General features: G+C 35.9%; 1 long non-coding RNA gene across 1 annotated transcript; it reads right to left on the reverse strand.

Moving 5' to 3' along the window:
- Nucleotides 1-15,395: 15,395 nt before the first annotated feature.
- Nucleotides 15,396-20,471, reverse strand: LOC125161582 (uncharacterized). Its single transcript, XR_007150681.1, has 2 exons — nucleotides 20,358-20,471; nucleotides 15,396-15,759 (listed from the first exon to the last, which is right to left on the reverse strand). It is a non-coding gene; the product is annotated as an uncharacterized LOC125161582 (long non-coding RNA).
- Between the last annotated feature and the right edge of the window lie 403 nt (nucleotides 20,472-20,874).

Raw genomic sequence — 20,874 nt, forward strand, 5'->3', positions numbered from 1 at the left:
GAGGAACTAACAATTGCAGGTAACATAAAATGTGGTCAGTACATTAACGATTATTTCCCATAGACAGTATCATTCAATCATAATAACAATTCTACAAGATGGATTTTTTCTTTCCTTCTTACTAATGAGGGAAATAAAGTTAAAATCAAAAGCATAAGGAGAAATATTTACAGGGCTGTCTGTGTTCTCACAGAGCAGGCAATGAAGAATGGATTAGAAGCCAAGAGGCAATAAATTGATAACTACCACAACAGGTCACTCAGCATTAGATGGATTGGCTTTCTTTAGGCCATGTGGCTCCTTGAGCAAGACGCCCATTAAAGGGGCATTTGGGTAGATAGGCAATATTATGACTGATGTTGTTTACACTTCATACAGTAAAAATGACATGTATTTTAAGCCTTTAAGAAACATGTTAGTTTCACTGGTAGTTGATTGCATCATTGTATGAAGTGCCCTGTTCTCTCAGGAGTTTGTGGATTAAATATATTTTGTATTCAGTAGTGAGATAGTTTGAAACATTGGCTCCATCTGAATAATGTGAAGCCACTTGCTCAGTAACCGTTGTTTCTAATATAGTTATTATGTCCTAATTCATATGGAACCCATAGCCTTACAGCTTTTTAGCTCCTGCTTTCCTGTATCTCACTTTCACCTGCCTAATGAAACAGTCTCACTGTGGTATCTCCTAGAGCCTGCTTCAGGAGGACCTCCTGCACATGCAGTTTTCTCCAGAGGCATGTGTTTTCTACTGTAGATTAATTGTCTTCTGCATGACAACAATGAAGTTAATAACAATTAAAAAAACACCTACAATTTCTATGGTGTGTATGGTTCACTAATTATTTCTCGGTATATTATCCCATTAGTAAGCCCACAATGAAGAAATAATTGGAATTGGAACCTAAAACTTACCTTTGAGTTCCTTATCTGTCACATACTCATTGTTTAAAATCATTCAAATTGTTTATGCAATCATTCTCAGTTTTGTCATGTGTAAAATAGTTATAACAGCTGCCTGAATATAACACAAGGATAAATAGGATAAAATTTAAAACTACTTTGTAAATTCCAAAGTGTTGTACACAGATGCCTTACGATTGTCCTTATTGAATGAATGAATATTTTACTGAGTGGAAAATTGAAGTGTATCTATGTAAGTAATGTAGAAGAAATTAATGAGGCCAGTTACTGAGAGGAAACAGAGTAGGAGGAAGAGAGAGAGAGGAAATTCAAATAATTCACAAGAGATGCCAAGTTGGATAGACATTCCTGGACAATCTTTTGAAGTTTCCACTTAACCATTTCATGAAATCAGGGGAAAAAAAATATGGCACCATTAAAGGTCCCATAGACCAGCATATTCCCTATGTCTTCTGATACTTGTTATCTTTGGCTTTTTTTTCATTGAGGAAAAAAACCTATTCATCCATATTGCTTTAGAAAAAAAAAAGTAGTATGTATAATATAAAAAAAATCGAAAGCTGAAAGTTTCTGTACTAGGTATACCAGAATTACAAAGATAGAGCAATCAAGACAATGTCGTACTAGTGTAGAGAGAGATGTATAGATAAATGGAGTAGAATCGAAAGTCCATAAATATACCCCTAAATCTATGGTAATTTATTTTTGAAAAATTGACTTTGACAAGTTTTTGACAAAATTCATGGTAATATACAAGAATTAAACCCTCTTTTAATGTAATGTTTAATTTCATAAGTAATACATGATTATATTATGCTAACTAAATTGTAGGTACTATAAAGAAGGCCCTTTTACCATGAATACTAGCCCCCTTTCTGTATCCCCAGAGGTAAACATTGTCATTAATTTGGTCTTTAAATTTCAAAGGATCTGGAATATTATTTACCAACATAGACACACAAGTGTACATACTATCACTATTATATTGTCCCGTATGTTAAATGAACAACAGATGTTGCATGTTTGTGCAAATTAGCACAGTAAATTTACCTCCTTCTTTTCTACACAGTATTTCATGATATATATATATATATACTACAGTTATTATAGTCATGATATATTTCATGATATATATATACTACAGTTATTAGATATATACTACAGTTATTATTATAGGTGGTGTACTATATGCAGTTTAATTTTACAAAGTTATATTTTCAATTTTTCCAAAGTAGCTAAGCCAGTATGCCCTTCCAGAATGTATGAGATATGTCTGTCACCACAGCATCACTAATACTTAATAATATTTTAAGTTGCTCACAGTCTGATGGGTCAAAATCTATATTATGGTTATTCATTTTCTTTGTCTACTAGTGAACCTGAGTATTTTCACTGTGTTTCTTCTGTAAACTGCCTATTCATTAGCTTTAGCAATTTTTCTATGGGTAAAAAAATTTTTAAGGACTGTATGAATTCTTAGGTTTGTATTATTATATACTATAATATGTAACATTATAATAATATATACTAGTATATATTATTATATAAGCATTGCAAAAAAATAGAGTTTCATAGGTGGAAGAAACTGAAGCAATAGAGTTAGACTCCAATTCCTTTGCTTTTATATTGGAGGAAATTAAGACAAGAAGAAGGAGAATGTGTTCCCACATGTCAACAGTGAAATTAGTGACAGCATTTGGTATTGAACCTGGATTTCTAAATGCCTGGCACACTAAATTAAGCAGATAATTTTTTAAGAGCCTTTTTAGGGCCACCTGGGTGGCTTAGTTGGTTAAGGGGCCATCTCTTGGTTTTGGCTCAGGTCATGATATCACAGTTTGTGACTTTGAGCCCTGCGTGGGACTCCACACTGACAGTAAAGAGCCTACTTGGGATTCTCTCTCTCGGCTCCTCCCCTCTTCTCTCTCTCTCTCTCTCTCTCTCTCTCTCTCTCTCTCTCTCTCTCAAAATAAATAAATAAACTTAAAAAGAATTATCTTTTTATTTTATTTTTTTTAATTATTCTTGAGAGCAAGAGTTCATGATGCTCACATGTGCGAGCAGGGGAGGGACAAAGGGAGAGAGAATTCTAAGTAGTCTCCATGCCCAGGGGCCAGGGCAGAATAGGAAATGGGACTCGATCCTGTGACCAGGAGATCATGCCGTGAACTTAAATTAAGGTTTGGGGGTTTAACCAACTGAGCTACATGGGTGCCCCAAGCAGATAATTTTGAATCCATTAGATATAAACTTATTTCTAGATTATGTTTAGTAATCTAATTTGTAAGCAATAGAAAGTTGGCCCACACAAATTTTGAAGTTACAAAATTAACTGATTTGAAAGGCAGGGCATTTAAAATACTTCTTGAAATTAAAATAAACTACAAAAGAGGCAAAGATCAAATAACTTTACAGAGTCTGTTTTTAATAGTTCAAAGTATTTTATCAACTTTTAACCTGATGTCTTATCCATTTAAAGGATCAATTTTATTATTTTAAAAGCAAGGAAAAGAAATTTAAAAGGGACTAGGGCCATCTAGATTTTCTCATACTCCATAGAGGTTAAAATAACCCTTAACCTAGCAGGATAAAGCATGGAATTAAAAGTAGTTTATATGAAGGACAAATATTCTCCATAGACTAATTTCTTTTGAAAGTTACCAACTTATTTCCACTAGAATTTCTTTCTGGCTGCCTTGTTGCTATATATTTTAAAGTAACTTTGCAGAGAGAGTAGAAAGAAAGCTGCTTAACATTCACATTGTTAGTTCAGTGCCATAAGTTGCACATTGTTTTTGTCTCTTTTATTGAAGTTAAAATGTAGTTTGAAATTTAAGTGAGTTTTGAAGTTAAAAGGTAGCCAAGTAAATAGATGTATCCAATGGCTAGTCCTAAAGTTACCATGTAGCTTTCACATAAAGTAGAGAACATAGCCATGCTCCTTAATCACTTCAGCAACTCTAATCAGTCTCTTTGCCAAAGATATTTTGACATTCCAGAAGCATTATCTTTATTAGATGATTATAATAATAATGTAAACAACAGCTCTTACTTATCAAGGGCTTTCCACTTGCATGACACTGCATAATTGGATAACTCAATACTTATTGTCATTTGTATCATCTGTAGACATGGAAGCTAAACTTAGCAAAAGCTAATAAATAGGAAAAGGTTCTCTATCACTCTATTTGAATTCTGTAACTTGTCTGATTCACTATCTCAAATATAAAATATTGAAGTATTTATTTGGTACTTCGTACCTTGTATATTTCTCTACTCTTATGTTTTTCCCTAATCTCTCATTATACAAAAGGCCACAAATAGAATGGATGCATATTTTTATATTTAACAAATCAAATTCCTTCGATGAAGATACTTTATAGAAAATAATGGCTTTATGGTAAATATAAAAGTTTTTCGGTATTGATAAAAAGTAATTTAGAATGTTAAAAAGACCATAACATACCCTGATGAGATGTTGGTTTATTTTTGTACAGACTATACTGAAAAAAAAAAATTTTCTGAATGATCGTTTTCCCGATGAGGATTGTTTTCAGTAACGGAACACATAACACACTGTGGCATACACATATAGGGATTTTTGCATTTCATACAAAAAGCTATTGAGAAGTGAGTTATTACTGTAATTGACTCATGCCTCTCTGAAATCGTCTTTGCTTTTCCTTTGTGGTTACAAAATGAGGGAAGGAAAGTTTCTCAAGCTTCTGTAGATGAACACTTAACTTAGATCGCCAACGGAGTATGGGAACTGAAGAACCCCTTGTCATCACTTGCTTAGGACAAATAAAATCTATCACCTTGGGCTCCACTAAAACCAAGCATGGTTCTGTTAACCAGGAGGGGGTGTATGGATGTTAGGAAGTTCTCTTGTTCAAAGTGCTGTGACTGTATGCCAGTAGAGAGTACTGCAATTTGTAATGCTTAAGTTCAAAAACAAGATACATGTTACAGACACCACATTGTGCTAATATGATAAACATGTCAAAGACAGATAGTCTTGAGTTATATAACTTTGGACAAACTTAATATAAATGAACCATAGTTTTTACAGAAACAAAACTACTTGCCTTACAGAACATAGTATCAATCAGGTGAGCAAATACATGTGCTTTTCCTGGTATCTATTAAATGCTTACATTACTGAAAACCTAGTTATTGTAAAAGACTTTGAAATTGAATGAAAGCTAAAACACAGTAGATGACTATGTGGTGTTTGATTCAAAGTCAGATGTGAATATTCTGAGTAGCTGATGACTTCTCTCCATGAATGACCCCTGTAGGACCATGTTCTCTTATCATTTACTTTTACCATCTAATTAGGTCTTATAATCATCTGTGTCTAGCTGGTAGAAGGGAAAATGGAGGACAAAGAAGACCACTAATGTCTTTAAAATTTTGGCCCCAAGTGATGCAAATTAATTTTGCTCAGAATCCATTGAGGAGAACTAGTATATGGCTGTACCCAGGTACAGGGGTTATCTGGGAGTTGTCATCTCTGTTAGATAGTCACCTCCCAGAAACAAATAGATATTCAGGAAGACAATACACATTTTGAAGGCAACTACTCACCTGATCTGTGATGTTCAGTAATTATTGCTGGTTCTTTTTAATTTTTTTTTTTTTGAGAGAGAGAGGGAGACAGAGAGAGAGAGAGAGAGAGAGAGAGAGAGAGAGAGAGAGAAAGAGAGAGAGAATGAACGCACAAGATCAGGGAAGGGGAAGAAGAATAGAGAGGATTTTCAGCAGTCTCCATGCCCAGTGTGGGGCTGATGCTGGGCTTCATTTCACAACTGTGAGATAATGACCTGAGCCAAAATCAAGAGTCAGTTCTTGACCCACTGAACCACCAGGCGCCCCATTAGTGGTTCTTTTTAGATGTATATTCCTTTCTTACTGAACTAGATTCTAAGTGAAGCAAGCATTATTAACTACTAGGGATGAGTGCAGCGTGAGTTATATGAGTAGCTGATGAATGTTCACATGAAGATAGCATTAGCATAACAGTTTCATAGACTCAAGCTGGATTGCAAGCATCCAAATTCAGACTCTACCAATTCCTGGTTGTGTGATTTGGGGACAAGTTATCTAACCTCTATTTTTTCCCTTTTACAAAAGGAAGTAGTAAGATTACCTATCTTATATAGGTTGTTGTGAGATTTTATATGAATATATTTGAATAAAGCTCTTAGAATAGTAGTTTTGGTATGTGCATACTGTATATTATTTACATTGAATTCTGTTCAATTTCTGGATTTATATATTATACATACACATATACCCACACAGATATATATATACACATATATATACATATATACATATACACATATACCCACACAGATATATACATATACATACACATATACCCACACAGATATATATATATATTTATATATATATATATTGATATATATATATATATATTTATAAAATCAACAAAGTATGAGGAAAAAAGCATGGGAGATAATGAGAAGCATGTTAAATAGTATTTGTCTAAATGTGTTTACTTCCATGACGGGGACACAGAAAATCCTGAGGCATGTGGACTTACACTCAGAATGTTAAGGAATGGTACCTGCTGGGCTGGAGGGGTCAGGAAAATGTATGTGGAGAAGGTGATTTGTGATAGAGTACTGTGCAAACAGCCATGTAGAGTTGCCTAGAGGTGGGATATTATAGCAACAATGTCATAAGGAGGAAAGGAAAATGGAGATACAGTTTAAAGAAGAAGAGATTGTTGGATATAAATTGAATCACATACAAAGGAAGTAAAATGTCAAAGGAATTGTTTAAGAGATTTTTCTTTGTTCACTGGACTCACACATGAAGGGAGAAAATAAGATGATACAGGAAAATAAGAGTATATAGAAAAATAGGATAATTAAGACAACTTGTAATTGAGAACTACAGATAGTTAGAAAGAAGCATTGAGGACCTAGAATATGAAATTGGAAGTGAATGCTAAAACCCCTTGTAATTAATGATGATAAATTTCGTAACCTCATCATCTATAATGAATATTGAATAAGATATATCTCATATAGTAATCACATAAACAGATGTGTCTAGCTTTAAAAAGAAATAATTCACAGAACTCTGCTTTCATGTTGGTAAGGAAATCTGGATCAATATTTTGCCTTCTTCTCAATAGCCTTTTCACACTAAAATGAATTAAAAGTAACTGTATTATTAAAATAGAGAATCTGATGTCAGAAAAATCTGACTTTGAATATCAAGTTTAATAAATTATATATGATGTGTGTTTGTTACTTAACTGACATATTATTTATGATGCTCTGTCCTCAGATTACAAAAAGTTCTTGCTAAAAACGTCTTGAACTAAAATGAAAATTTATTAATCAGTGCAATATCATCAAAGGGCAAATAAAAAGAGAATCACATAGCTCAATCAAGGATCCAGATTCTCCTGATTTTTCTACTAGACCATCCTCCCAGAGTGGCTTCTTGTTTACAGACTATCCATCCTAGCCATAAAGTTCCTGTACAGTTCCAAGGCTTTTATCCTCATACACCAATGTGATAAGTTGGAAAGGAGGCTGTCTTTTCCTCTGATCACTTTTAAGAGTAAAGTTTCCCAGAACCCCCTACCAGAAATTTGCACCCAATGTCTCATAGCTAAATTCTAATCCTTGTGCACCATGACTAGGAAAAGGAATGATAATATTATGATTGTTGAAGAGTAACTTAGTTTCCCCTGGAGCACATAGCCACTGGATAGCTGAATGATATCAGGGCACCATTAGTGTAGATAAAGGAAGGAGGTAGTTTTTATGAGGGGGCATTTGGAGATTGCTATAATCTTTGTGACCTATGATAACTTTCAACTATAAAAAATAAAAGCATTATAGCTACTATAGTTGAGACTGTAGTTTTGAAAATATCTGTAACTCTCCATAATTTTCATGTCCTATAGTCTACAAGAAAAGGGAAAAAAATTTCTCCTGTACCTCTCACACAACCTCAGACTTGTAAGTATCTTACTCAACATGCTTTAAAGGAAAAGCAGTCTCCACATTTCACTTCACTCCCAGGGAAGAACATGCCTTTAAATGATTGATCTAAATCTGAGGGACAGGAAAAGGAGACACACACACACCAGGCTTCCTGTCTAAGTTCAAATCCAGCGTGTAAGTGTTTTTGATTTATACCTGATCATGTTTCAGGAAGCAGCTTAGTAATAAATGCAAAGTAATGGCTCAAAGTAACATAATGCTATTAGCCAGGAAGCAAGCCATGCTGTGGGAGAAGACAGCAGAAGCCTCTCCTGCTACCTTTGTGAGCAATATCATCTAGCTTGAGCAATTCTTCTTTCTAAAAAATTGGATAATGATGCTCTTAATTCCAGTGCTTTAAATTATGCATCTGGAGAGGTGGTTTTTTCCCCTCATTTAGCAAACTCTTAATTGTTCTCTCCAATGGCAGCAGCAATATATGCCAGCTTTTTTTCTGATGAAAACAGAAACTATTTAGAAATCCTTCTGGGTAATATTGAAGAGTTTACACACATTTTGGATTCTGACACCTGTTTGGTTCTTATGGTAGGTAGCTTTTGCAATTTGGAGTGAGTTCTGACTGTTAGGCTTGCCTTAATGGTGTAGAGAGACTGCAGGAATTGACCTATAAACTGGAGGGTGTTTCAGGATGGCTGACACCTCTGTGTATGGTGTGAGTGTTTTCAGCCTTGGTAAAATCCATGCTTGGAACCAAGTAGCAACACATTACCTGAAGAGCATTACAAAGACCCGCATGTGTTTAGCTCAAGAGTTTAGTTTCTAATCCCTACAGATTTGGATGTTTCATGGTTTGAGGGAAGTTATTTGCCAAGTTTTCATTCTGACACATTCATGTTGTTCTGGGGAACTTACTAAATGACCATCACTTCCACCTGCCTTCCTAACAGAAAAAAGAAAGAAATGAAATCGGGGACTGTAAAGATAGAGAACAGTAAATAGAGACTGAAATAAAAGGTAAGCCATAATTTTAATGCCTTGGTTAAACAGAGTGTTTTGATACTGTGTTCATTAAATATACTTCTAATCCCCATGGTACTATCTTTGACTCAGAGCCTCGCCTTTTCACATGTCATTTTGATTCTCTGAATTGTGTGTGTTATACACTGTGTCCCTCAAAATTAGGATTTCCTTGCTATATAAACTAGCATGTTACATAAGATCATTAAAAGGACAAATGAATGTGTATTAATACATTATGGTCACCTGAAGAGGCAGATGGGCCTTCCACTCTAAATTTGGTTTCAGTGTCAGAACCAAGGAGACCACATTCCTACCAAGAAGGTATAAAAAGGTTTATTATTTACACATTAAAGTCTCTAGCAAGAGCAGGGTAGGCCTTGCAAAGAGATCCAAATGGCTTGAAAGAACAAAGAAAGGAGGCTGGTCAGGCTTCTTATTGTGGTTATGGTTTGGGGCCACTTGAGAGATTACAATGCATGGGCAGAGGGTTGTGTGGTTTGAATCGGCCACCCGGGCCCAAAGGAGAGCCTGGGCTTATTTACTACCTTGTCAGATGTAGGACACAAGAGGAAGAAGGAAGGCGAAGCTAAAAAGCTGTCAACAAATATCAAAAAATGGAGTCAAACTCCTCACTACACAATACAAACATGGAAGAAGACTGGTTCTCTTCCCTTATAACCATGCATGATGAACAAATAAATGGATAAATGATCCTAATTATTCATGGTAGTTATGTTCTATAAAGTTGACACAAATACCAAATTAGTGGATATTGTACATTATTCCTAGGGGAAATGTAGGGATAAGTTCCTGAGAGCCTCTGGTCACAGCAGAGACTGAGAAACACAACCTTGTTTTATGTGTTTCTGTTTAAAGATACCTTACTTAATATATATTGTTGATTCATTAATATTGAACTCATGGCCAAAGTACTATATAACTCATGCAGGGATGAAGCTTATTTAACATACATATTTTCTTTGTTTTAAGTTTATTTATTTTTGAGTGTGACAGAGAGAGAGAGAGAGAGAGAGAGCGAGCGAGCATGGGAGAGGGGCAGAAAGAGAGAGGGAGGGAGAGAGAATCCCAAGTAGGCTCCACACTGTCAGTGCAGAGCACAACATGGGGCTCAAACTCACAAAGTGGGAGATCATACCTGAGCTGAAACCAAGAGTCTGACAATTAACTAACTGAACCACCCAGGCACCCCTGACATATGTATTTTCTCCATAAGGCATATCATAGCCTTCTAGTACCTAGGAATACTAGACAAAACTTAAGCACTGTGCTTGGAAGCCATTTTATGTTGTTTTATTTTTTTAACATTTTTTAAAGTTTATTTTGAGGGGGGGTGGGGCATGAATGCACACAAGCAGGGGAGGGGCAGAGAGAGAAGGAGAGAGAGAGAATTCCAAGCAGGCTCCATGCTGTCAGTTCAGAGCCCAATATGGGACTCAGTGTCATGAACCATGAGATCATGACCTAAACCAAGATCAACAATCAGATGCTTAACTGACTGAGCCATCCAGGTGCCCCATGGCCATTAAAACAGCAAAATCACAGGGGTGCCTGGGTGGCTCAGTCAGTTGAGCATCCGACTTCAGCTCAGGTCATGATCTCACAGTTCGTGAGTTTGAGACCCACGTCAGGCTCTGTGCTGACAGCTCAGGGCCTGGAGCCTGCTTTGGATTCTGTGTCTCCGTCTCTCTCTGCTCCTCCCCTGTTCACACTCTGTCTCTCTCTCAAAAATAAATAAAGATAGAAAAAAACAGCAAAATCACTAAAACAAAACAGAACAAAAAAGTACATCTTGTGAAAAATTAGCATTTAACAAGCCAAGGAAAAGACTTTGTAAGAAATGAAGAACTGAAACATAAAGGTGTACCATTGCCTTATTTCACCTCTCCTGGAAATCTTTGCATCAGGCAACGAATTGTCCACCACTATGTGCATGTCCAAAAATAACCCCAGGTACCCCAAGTATTGAATTTAGACTTACAATTGTAGCAAATAGGCAAATATGAAAACATGGAATCCATGAGTAATGAGCATTGTAAATGAATGAATATATACCTTTAAATCAAGCCATATTAGAGAAGATGCCACATTCTTTCTTTTTTCCAGTTGTTGCTATTGTTGTTTTTGCTTCATCAAGAAATTTCGGTAATTCTTACTAAGCAGCATGGTGAATGGAACCATTTCAAATTGGTCGGGGAAAACAGTTTTGACTAGTTCCCTGTAAAATCACTGAAATCATCCTGTAGATGACTAGCAGTTTAATCACTGATGAAACATGGTGCAGGTTTTAAGTGACAACAGACTATAGCAGTTCAAACACAAGCTAAAGAATATGAAAAAATTGATTTACATTACAGACAACCTATTTACCAGTTGTATGATCTTACACAAGTTATTTAACATCTCTAGTCTTTAATATTCTCACCTGTAAAAGGGAGATAATATTTATAGTACATTGTAGTGTTGTCGTAAGGATTGACTAAGTTCATTATAACACACAATATAAAGCTGTTTTATCACAGACAGGTATGTTCAATATTTTTAAGCTAGCTACATTTATTTGGGAAGCATTTTTCACCTCTATTTTCTTAGTGCAATTATTAGTAGCACTCTCATTCTTAAAATGTCCTGGTCTGAAAGATGAATTTTACAGTCACTTTGCTATATCAAAGAACTATTAAGCCTTGTTTGAGCCCTTTAAGAATAATGCCACAGTCAACCGTTAAGTAATTCTTCATCATGGCATAGAGAACACGAAGCACATATGTGGCATGTTGACATGATAAGACTAAACAATTTGGGGTAAGTCAAGATTTTCATCTTTTATCCCAATTTAGGTTATTTTTCTCCTGCACTTATAAAGTCCAAACCTATGGAAATCAGTATGGTCCTGAGAAAACTGGGATAAGTAGCCACCTGAAAGAAAATATATTTACTATGAGACATTTTCATGTATCACCTCCAACTTCTAGGAATTAACCAAAGTTGACAGCTGTTTGTGAGCTTTATAATTAGTCCCTCTGGAAAGAGGAGCAGTATTGAGTATCAGAAGAAATTTTGCAGTTGATAGAAGATTTTGTTCAATAGTGTCTTTTAGGAGGTAGGTAAAGTATTAGTAAAATCTAGAAAAGACACTACAAGCAATTGGTTGATCATGTCTGATTCACGGATGAGGTTTTCCATTTTTGAACACTTTTCTTGCCATAACTGAGTCAGTGAGTTGAGACATGCCACAAAGATCTCGTGGCACAGATGGATCTTCTTGGGGGGGGGGGGGGGACATATGTTTTGTTTAACAAGTTAAGAAAGCTTAACATTTTAGAAGCTTTTGGTTATGACAATTTCTTAACATTTTTGGAAAGTGCATGGCAAAAGCAAAGCAAAATTTATTTCCAATTAAAACAACACATTGGTCCGAAAAAGCGAATTTTTTTAAAACCAAGTTATTAGATGTGCAAAGTGAAAAGCACCTAAAAATAGCAATAGCAAAATGAATAAATATGAGTATATTCATATAATGGAATTCTACCTATGCAATAAATGAACCATTAGACATGTTTATTAAGTGAGAATTTTTAAAACAATGTAGAGGATAATTATGGATACATTGTACTACTTACATTAAAAGCACACAATTTTACATAGGAGTTTTTCATGGAATCATGTATATGTAGATTTTTTTTGATAAAATACTTTCTAAAAACAAACTTAACAGGTAGTATAGTTATCAAATAAAGAATATATGCTAACCTGAAGAGAGGAGTTCCTTTGGAGAGCAGATCATATTGGAAAAGAAAAGGAACTTCAACTTTAAGGTATCATTTATTTTGTTACTGAGTGGCTTAAAGCAAATTTGAAAAAAGTACCTCAGGATTTGCTGGAGGGTACTACAGGTTAGTGCTCAGAATGTTGAGGATAGGGTACAGAATGAATATTCTCTATGGTACTTCTGAGGGAGTATGCTAAGGCTGGTACTAGGAGGTGCTGATATTCAGACACTTGAGGCTAGAAACCATTGCTGTTGCTGACGTGATAAAGCTGACTGGAATGGCCAACAGAATGGGCATCCTTTCCTTCTCTCACCTTACAGTCTTCCTCTGAGACCTCCCCATGGCAGAATCTAACCAGAACTTTATTGGAAAATGAGTATGAAAATATGGCTGAGTCCTAGCATCATAAGACAGGGTACTAAAGATATATATATATATATATATATATATATATATATATATATATATATATATATATTGTTGAGAGACAATGGATAATTGATTGGCACTGTTTTGTAACTCAAGTTGTCAGGATTGAATGAGACAATGTATGCAAAGTGCTATCTCTGGCACATAGTTGACGCTTAATAAATACTAGCTGATATAAATAATAATGAAATACATAGCACCTCAGTAAGTCCTCTGGCTGACACACAAGTGGTACATAGCCTGGATATCTATTGCTGTGTAACAATCTACCCTCAAAATATGGTGACTTGTAACAACAGTCATTGTATTATATCTTATGAATTTATAGGTCTGGAATTTGAGCAATACTCAGATGACTGGCTCTTTGGTTCTACATGTCACTTGCCAGGGTCGCTTGATGGTATTCAGTTGGGAGGAAAGCAGCAAGAGGACTTGACTTATTTGTGTGGTACTTTGACAGAGATGTTTGTGAGAAAGGAAACAGTGGATTACAAAGAACCATGAAGAAAATTGGGGGCATTATGGAAAATACAATTATCTTGATCATGCTAATAATTTTATAGCTACATCATACTTCAAAACTGATAGTGCTTTATATGATTACACTTTATATGAGTACTTCAATTACTCTTCAATACAATTTTTAAAAAATTTAATGTTTATTTTTGAGAGAGAGAGAGACAGACAGCATGAGCAGGGGAGGGGCAGAGAGAGAGGGAGACACAGAATCCTAAGCAGGCTTCAGACTCTGAGAGCTGTCAGAACAGCCTGATGTGGGGCTCAAACTCATGACCCATGAGATCATAACCTGAGCTGAAGTCAGATGTTTAACCGACTGAGCCACCCAGGTGCCCTGCTTCTCAATACAACTTTTAAATAAAGGCTGAGAAATACCAGACATTACAAAATCCCCCCCAAATCATCGACCCTCTTTATTTCTTAACTGCCTCACACATTTTACTGGTTTCCCCACATTTTTTTGTCTGACATCTCTTTGATCTCCTTTGCATGTGACAATCATTTTATAACTAGTTATTAGAGAGATAGACAGGTTAGTCACTGGTTTCTCTAGGATGGTTAATCAAAACCAATTTTGATAGTATAGAAGAATTTCTTTTAACTTCACGAGCCATTATTAAGAATCTAAAATTCTTACATTAATGGGCAAATTTAGGGAGAAATCTCAAGTTTCTTTTATCTCTTACCTCATGCAAACCTATTTACTATTTTTAGAGATGGTACAGGTTTGTGACCTACAAAAGCAGCAATTCTGACAAGTCTACTTTGCACAATTGTCATCAACAAGAAGAAATATGTTGTGTATTATAATTACCTATATTGCATTATAAGTATATTCCTGACAGAAGAGAATTTCAGTTTTGATTGGGTATTGATAAGGAACACTAGGTGAATAGTCATCTTAAAGTTTCATACATCTCATGAATGGAAAAATTCTCCAGAGAAGGCAAGCTCCTGGGTCCATAAGTGTACAGCCCTTTTTTTCCTGCTCCAATAACCATGTGCTTTTGCTGCTAGACACTACAGGATATCTTCATATGATAGAAGGACCTTTGGCTCTGTCTTCTTGCTGGTGTCTCACAGTGCCAGATGAGGTGACTCAGGGTATGGTGTGAGTATTCCTGGAAACTACCTATGGCAACTATGATGTAAGGACTAGTAATAACTTCACAACACAAGGAAGTGACTGTAAACCACATAAATACATTCGGTGGCTACTCCAAAATCAGCTGACAACACAAAAAGAATTGCGATGGGGAAGAGATGAAGTGAGAAGAGGTAACAGTGCAGCGGTAACCATTTGTGGTTAAAATACTTTGATTTTGCAAAACTTACATATATCAGATATTTTATATATGTATGTGTATAAATACATATATAATGAATTACTTTACAGCTATCTATTCTCACATCTCTTACACCTCTTTTGGTATACTTTTGAGAAATACATCTGTCCTTGTCTGAATATCTGGTTTTAAGAGTCCTATTGGACACAAGCTAGGTCAGGTCTGAGCCATAAAAGGAAATGAAAAAGTTTGGGTTTGTTTTATGTGACCATTTTATATACTAAAAGACTTTAAAGATTCCATTTATTCTTAGAATGCCCTCTTTCTTCTGCCTTCACATACACATACCTTACTGGGAAGAGATATAGGCTCACCTGAAACTAATTTTTAATCAGTCAAGTTCTTATTTTTAAGCAACAAAAACTACGGCTAACTTAAGAAGACAATGAATTTATTGAAAGAATTGCCAGAAAGGTGGCTGAACCTGGCCTGGATAATAGGTGGGGATTAGGGAGTTTTACAACAATGAGGACCATGGGCAAAAAATCATGCCCACAAAATCAGCATGGCGTGCACACTGCTGCTGCTAAACCCTGCATTCAGCTTGCAAATCTGCCATATATTGTTGCTTGACCCTGGAAACTTCCACTGCTGCCCCTGGAAACTCTTTGATGCTGCTGCTGTCGCTATCACTGCCATGTGCATCAAAGTATATTCCCCATGGTGCATTCTCCCGTTCGGTGACTGTCTCCCGGTTCCAAGTTCAGAGGTAGTACATTCTCGGTCAAGTACTCAGGCCTTTGATACAAGGGAGATTAATAAATGAGCATCTGACATTTTCAACATCTGTTGTTGATTAAAGGCAAGTTCTGCCATTTTCTAAGACTCATATGTGAGGAATTCCTGAAAAGTAAGAATGGGGCTCAGATTCTGGACTACAAAAAAAAAAAACATGATAAATGCCATAAAACCATATAACTACAAAGAACATCCTGGTTCTTGCAATTCTGACCAATGGGGATCTAGACATTTAGCCTTTTATTAAACAAAGATAAATACAAGATAAATGATCTATGAAATAAATGTAATCACAAAAATAATCATTGTAGAGTTTTTTAGTACAAATTTAGAAGCTAATTCTAACATTTACATGGAAATAAACAAATAACCAAGTAATCAATATAATCTTGACAAAGAATAATTTGGTAGAATTTACAGCATCTGATTTTAAGACCTGCTATAGAGCTACGCTAATTAAGATGGCAGTGTGGTATTGACATAATGATAGACAAAGATGTCAGTGGAACAAAATAGAGAATTCATAAATTGGTCCACATATATACAGTTCAATTGATATTTGGGATTGAACTTATTGGGAAGAGAATTTTCAACAAACGCTGAAATTACAGGATAGTCACATGGAAAAAAGGCATTTCACCCCTACCTCACTTGATACAGAAAAGTTAATTTGACATTGTCTTAAACTAAAAAGCTAAAAGCTAACATTTATTAAAGAAAACACAGAAGAATATTATTACAACCTGGGATCAAGAATTGAAGCAGGATTCAAAAGACAACAATCACTGAAGAAAAATTAAAAATGACACTTCATCAAAATTAGAAATGTGGGCTCATTGAAGACACCATTCTAAAACGAATAGACACGACACATGCCAGGAGAACATATTTGCAAAACCTATATCTGTCAGAAGATCTAGTAGCCAAGATATAAAAACAACTTCTGAAACTCAACAGTAGGAAGAAAAATAACCCAATGAAAAATAGGCAAAAGCTGAAAGAAATACTTCACAAAGGAACACATTTGAATGGCCAATTCACATATGAAAAAGTGCTCACCAGGATTTGTCATCAGAGAAATGAAACTTAATTAAATGAAAATTAGACCCAGAATAAGTAGCAATATATACCTACTAGAATGCTTAAAATGAAAAAGAGGGGCAACCCACAAATTCCATTGTTAAGAACTTACCAGAAAGGAAAGTGTATGCCCACAAAAACACACAAGGATTTTAGAGCTTTTTTTTTCATTAACAGCCCCAAACTGGGTGTGATGGGTTTGTTTGTTTTTTTTTTTTTTTAATGTGTCAACTTGACTTGGCCAGAAGATATCCATAATCCATATATTTGATTAAATATTTTTCTAGGTGTGTCCATCAGGGTATTTGGGGGCAAGATTAACAGGAAGCCTGAGTAAAGCAAGTTGCCCTCCCTAACATAGGCTCTTATTCAATCTATTGAAAACCCTACCAGAACAAACAATCAGTAAGGGAGAATTCTCACTTTGCCTGTCTTGGAGCTAGAATATCAGTCTTCTCCTGCCTTTTGACTTGGACCTGGATTAGAATTTGCATCAGCTGTCCTGGTTCTCAGGCCTTCAGACTCAGACTGGAAAAATAAACCATTGCTCTCCTGGGTCTCTAGCTTGCCAACTAAAGATCATGGGACTTCAGAATGGGAAACTCCAAAGGGCAAGCAACACCAGCATAGATAGATTGCAGTATATTTACACAGTGGAATACTACTCAGCACTAAAATGGAAGAAAGTACTCATATCACAACAAATATAGGTTAATTTCACAATATTCTGAGAGAAAGAAGCTGAACATATAGAATGTGTACTGTATGATTCCATTTATATGAAGTTCTAGAAGAGGCACAACTATAGTAAAGAAAATCAAAATCAGAAAAGCTGTTTCTTCTCTGGGGTCGTAAGAATAGATGGGGAAGTAGTATAAACGATTACTATGTTCTGTAGTCTGTTAGGAATGTAGATTATACTCATAAGTGTATGTAAATGTCAAATATCACTTAATATTTGTGCATTTATAATACATATGTCCATTTACTGTATGTAATATATAAATATAATATAATCTAAGAAACAACTGTGACAGTCAGTTGTAAGATAAAAGGACAGAAACACTTAGTAAAACCAGAATTGGAAAGCAAGAAATGTTCAATGATTTCTTTCCTCGAAAATGATACAAACTAGCATTTGTGCAACACTGACTAACTTAAAAAGAAATCTCATGAAACCTTCACAACAACCCTTTTTAAAGTTCCCTTTTTAAAATTCCTTTTTTATGGATCAAATGTTAGCATTTTTAAGTACCAGGAGTTCAGGATTCTATTTCAGGGTTTGTCCATATTAATCATCATAATATTACTGAAGTGATTTTACCTTTCCTTGGTTTTAATTTGTTTAATTGTTTTTGCTTAAAACTCAAGATCAGGGTTTCCCAAAGTGCATGCTCAGTAACAGGGATTTCAAGAAAATGTAGTAAGAGTTACATTGAAGAAAAAGAAAAGGATGAGGAAGAAAAAATGGTTTTCTTAGGCCTTCAAATGTGTTTGACTTAAGTAAAAAAAAAAATAGATATAGATATAGATCTGTGTGTATGTGTGTGTGTTTATTTAATCCCAGGTTTTCTCAAAACCTTTAATTCAGCAATAAAAGTGGATCTGGGGGTGCCTGGGTGTCTCAGTCAGTTGAGCATCCTACTCTTGATTTCGGCTCGGATAATGATTCCAGGGTCATGGAATCAAGCCCCACAACCTGCCTAAGATTCTTTCCCATCTCTCTCTCTCCCTCTGCCCCTATCCCCCATTTGTATGCTCTCTCTCTCGCTCTCTCGCTCTCTCTCTCTCTCTCCATATATATATATATATATATATATATATATGATTAATAAATAATAAGTGGATCTTATTTATGTCAGTAACTCTTCTCTAAGTTCTTTGCACAAGTTTATTTAATCATTATAATACAAGGTTTGATCATCCCTGTGACTACGGTACTTATGTCATCTTCCTTTAAAAACAAAAAGGTTGAGGTAAAATGAAGGCCAATAAGTGTCAAAGGGCACAGTTACCAGCAAGCAGAGAGTTGAGACTTGAAACCTAGCAATTGGACTTGAACCTGTGCCTGTAAGCACCATGTCTCACAGAAGATGTGGCAAGAGACAGGAAGAGTAATAAATATCAAACAGGAGAAATGAGGAAACCTTGCCAACCTCCTGAAAGGAAAAGCAGCTTTCACCTACTCACAGGGAATTATTTTCCAAAAGTGACACAGGTATTCTCTTGAGGGTTGATGATGAACAATACATTCAGGAAAAATCTTGAAAATACACTAACACCCAGCAATCAGAGAACAGAAGTCCCAGAGATCCAGATGAAGTGTTTGGGAGTGAAGTGGGGTAAAATGGGGCATTAGCTCCAATTGAGCGACAGAAGCAGTACATGATCGTAGTTTCAGGGGTAATGGATTACTGAGGAAGCTTGGCCCCTGGGTGGTGATTGACGGAACAGGTTGATGAGGCTTGTGGAGGATGGTTCAGAGGAACTCTAAGAGGAGTGAACAGACATATCCAGAGTGTGGATCCAGAATCCCTTGTTCACTGAAGTGGTGATCGCCAGTTTCCTTAGATCAAATGCAGTGGGAAAGGGCAGCTGCCCCCTCAGGCTGTGCCTGGAGGATGGAGAAGATGCAGGTGATAGCATTTGAAAGCGCAGAATGAAAGGATACAAATACTTCAGCTGACAAAGCAGAGCTGGTTGGCAGGGAAAACAATAAAAATAGCTGCCCTCACAAGTGGCAGGCTTTTCATATTCGAAACGCTGTAAGACAGTTGCCAGAAAGGAAATGTTTTTGTGATGAACTATGAGGGCAAACAAGGTTATGCAGGTTTCTTAATTATTCAAAAAGCACCGGAGAAAACTTAATAAGTGAAAATGGGGGGTGGGGGGACACCTGGGTGGCTCAGTCAGTTAAACATCAGACTTCAGCTCAGGTTACTATCTTACTGTTTCCTGGGTTCAAGCCTCCATCAGGCTCTGTGCTGACAGCTCAGAGCCCGGAGCCTGCTTCAGATTATGTGTCTCCCTCTTTCTCTCTCTCTGCCACTCCCCTGCTTGCACTCTCTCTCTCAAAAATAATAAATGAAACATTAAAAATAGTAAAAAAATAATTGAGAAGGGAGAAAATTCCTAATAGAGTTGGAATTCTGGGAGGCTGAAATGTGGGGCCATAGCAACATAGCTATTGATTATTCACACTTAAAGCAGTATTCACAGGAATTCTTGGCTTTCAGTACTTTGGACTGAAGTCCTCATAAAGAAAAAGGGAAGGTAAAGGAAAAGGACTGAACTCCTCATTCAGTAAATGTATGAATGTATGAATGAATGCCAAGGAAGGTATGGCATATTGCGAGAGCTCAAAGCTTGGGTACAGCTCTCTCCCCTGTGCTACTCTCTCCAGAACCAGTCTAGGTCCATAGACATAGTGTTTCCCTCAGTCAGATCTAGGCTGGGTTCAAGATTCTTAGGGAGCTGAGTCAGTCTGAATTTCTCCTGAAGATCCCTTTTAAGCCTACCTTGATCTGGAGACCTCTGAAACTCATCTTATTTCTTCCAGAGTTCTCCAGACAGGAAATGTATGAGGGTCAGTTAGAACCCTTTGAAACTGCCTGCATAAATTGAGATGCTCTTTATCCTGTCCGCTAACCATCAAGAGTATATGAGCTGAATCTTGGATTCCTATTATTACCTATTTCCTGCTTTTAAGGACCAAGATTCTAAAAAAGAATTGTAGGAACTAGATTGATACTCACTTTCAGAAAATTAATGCCCTAAATATGTTTCATAGGATGTGATATCTTGTAGGAAATCTGTTTGCAAAAAGTGAAACATCTTCAAAATTACTCTAAACCCTGAAGCACATTTCTTCAACGGGAAGAGATGCAAATTTTCTTAAATTGGGTTCAATTTGAATGTTAGCAGAATAGCATAGGAAAGTAAAAAGATCTGATTGAAATTGATGAATAACTGTTTTATTTTTAATCTAAGAGGCTGATAGGAAAAGAGATAGATTGAGAGTGAACAGAAACAAGT

The sequence above is a fragment of the Prionailurus viverrinus genome, chromosome A3 (genome assembly GCF_022837055.1).
Source record: "Prionailurus viverrinus isolate Anna chromosome A3, UM_Priviv_1.0, whole genome shotgun sequence".
NCBI classification, from domain to species: Eukaryota; Metazoa; Chordata; class Mammalia; order Carnivora; family Felidae; genus Prionailurus; species Prionailurus viverrinus.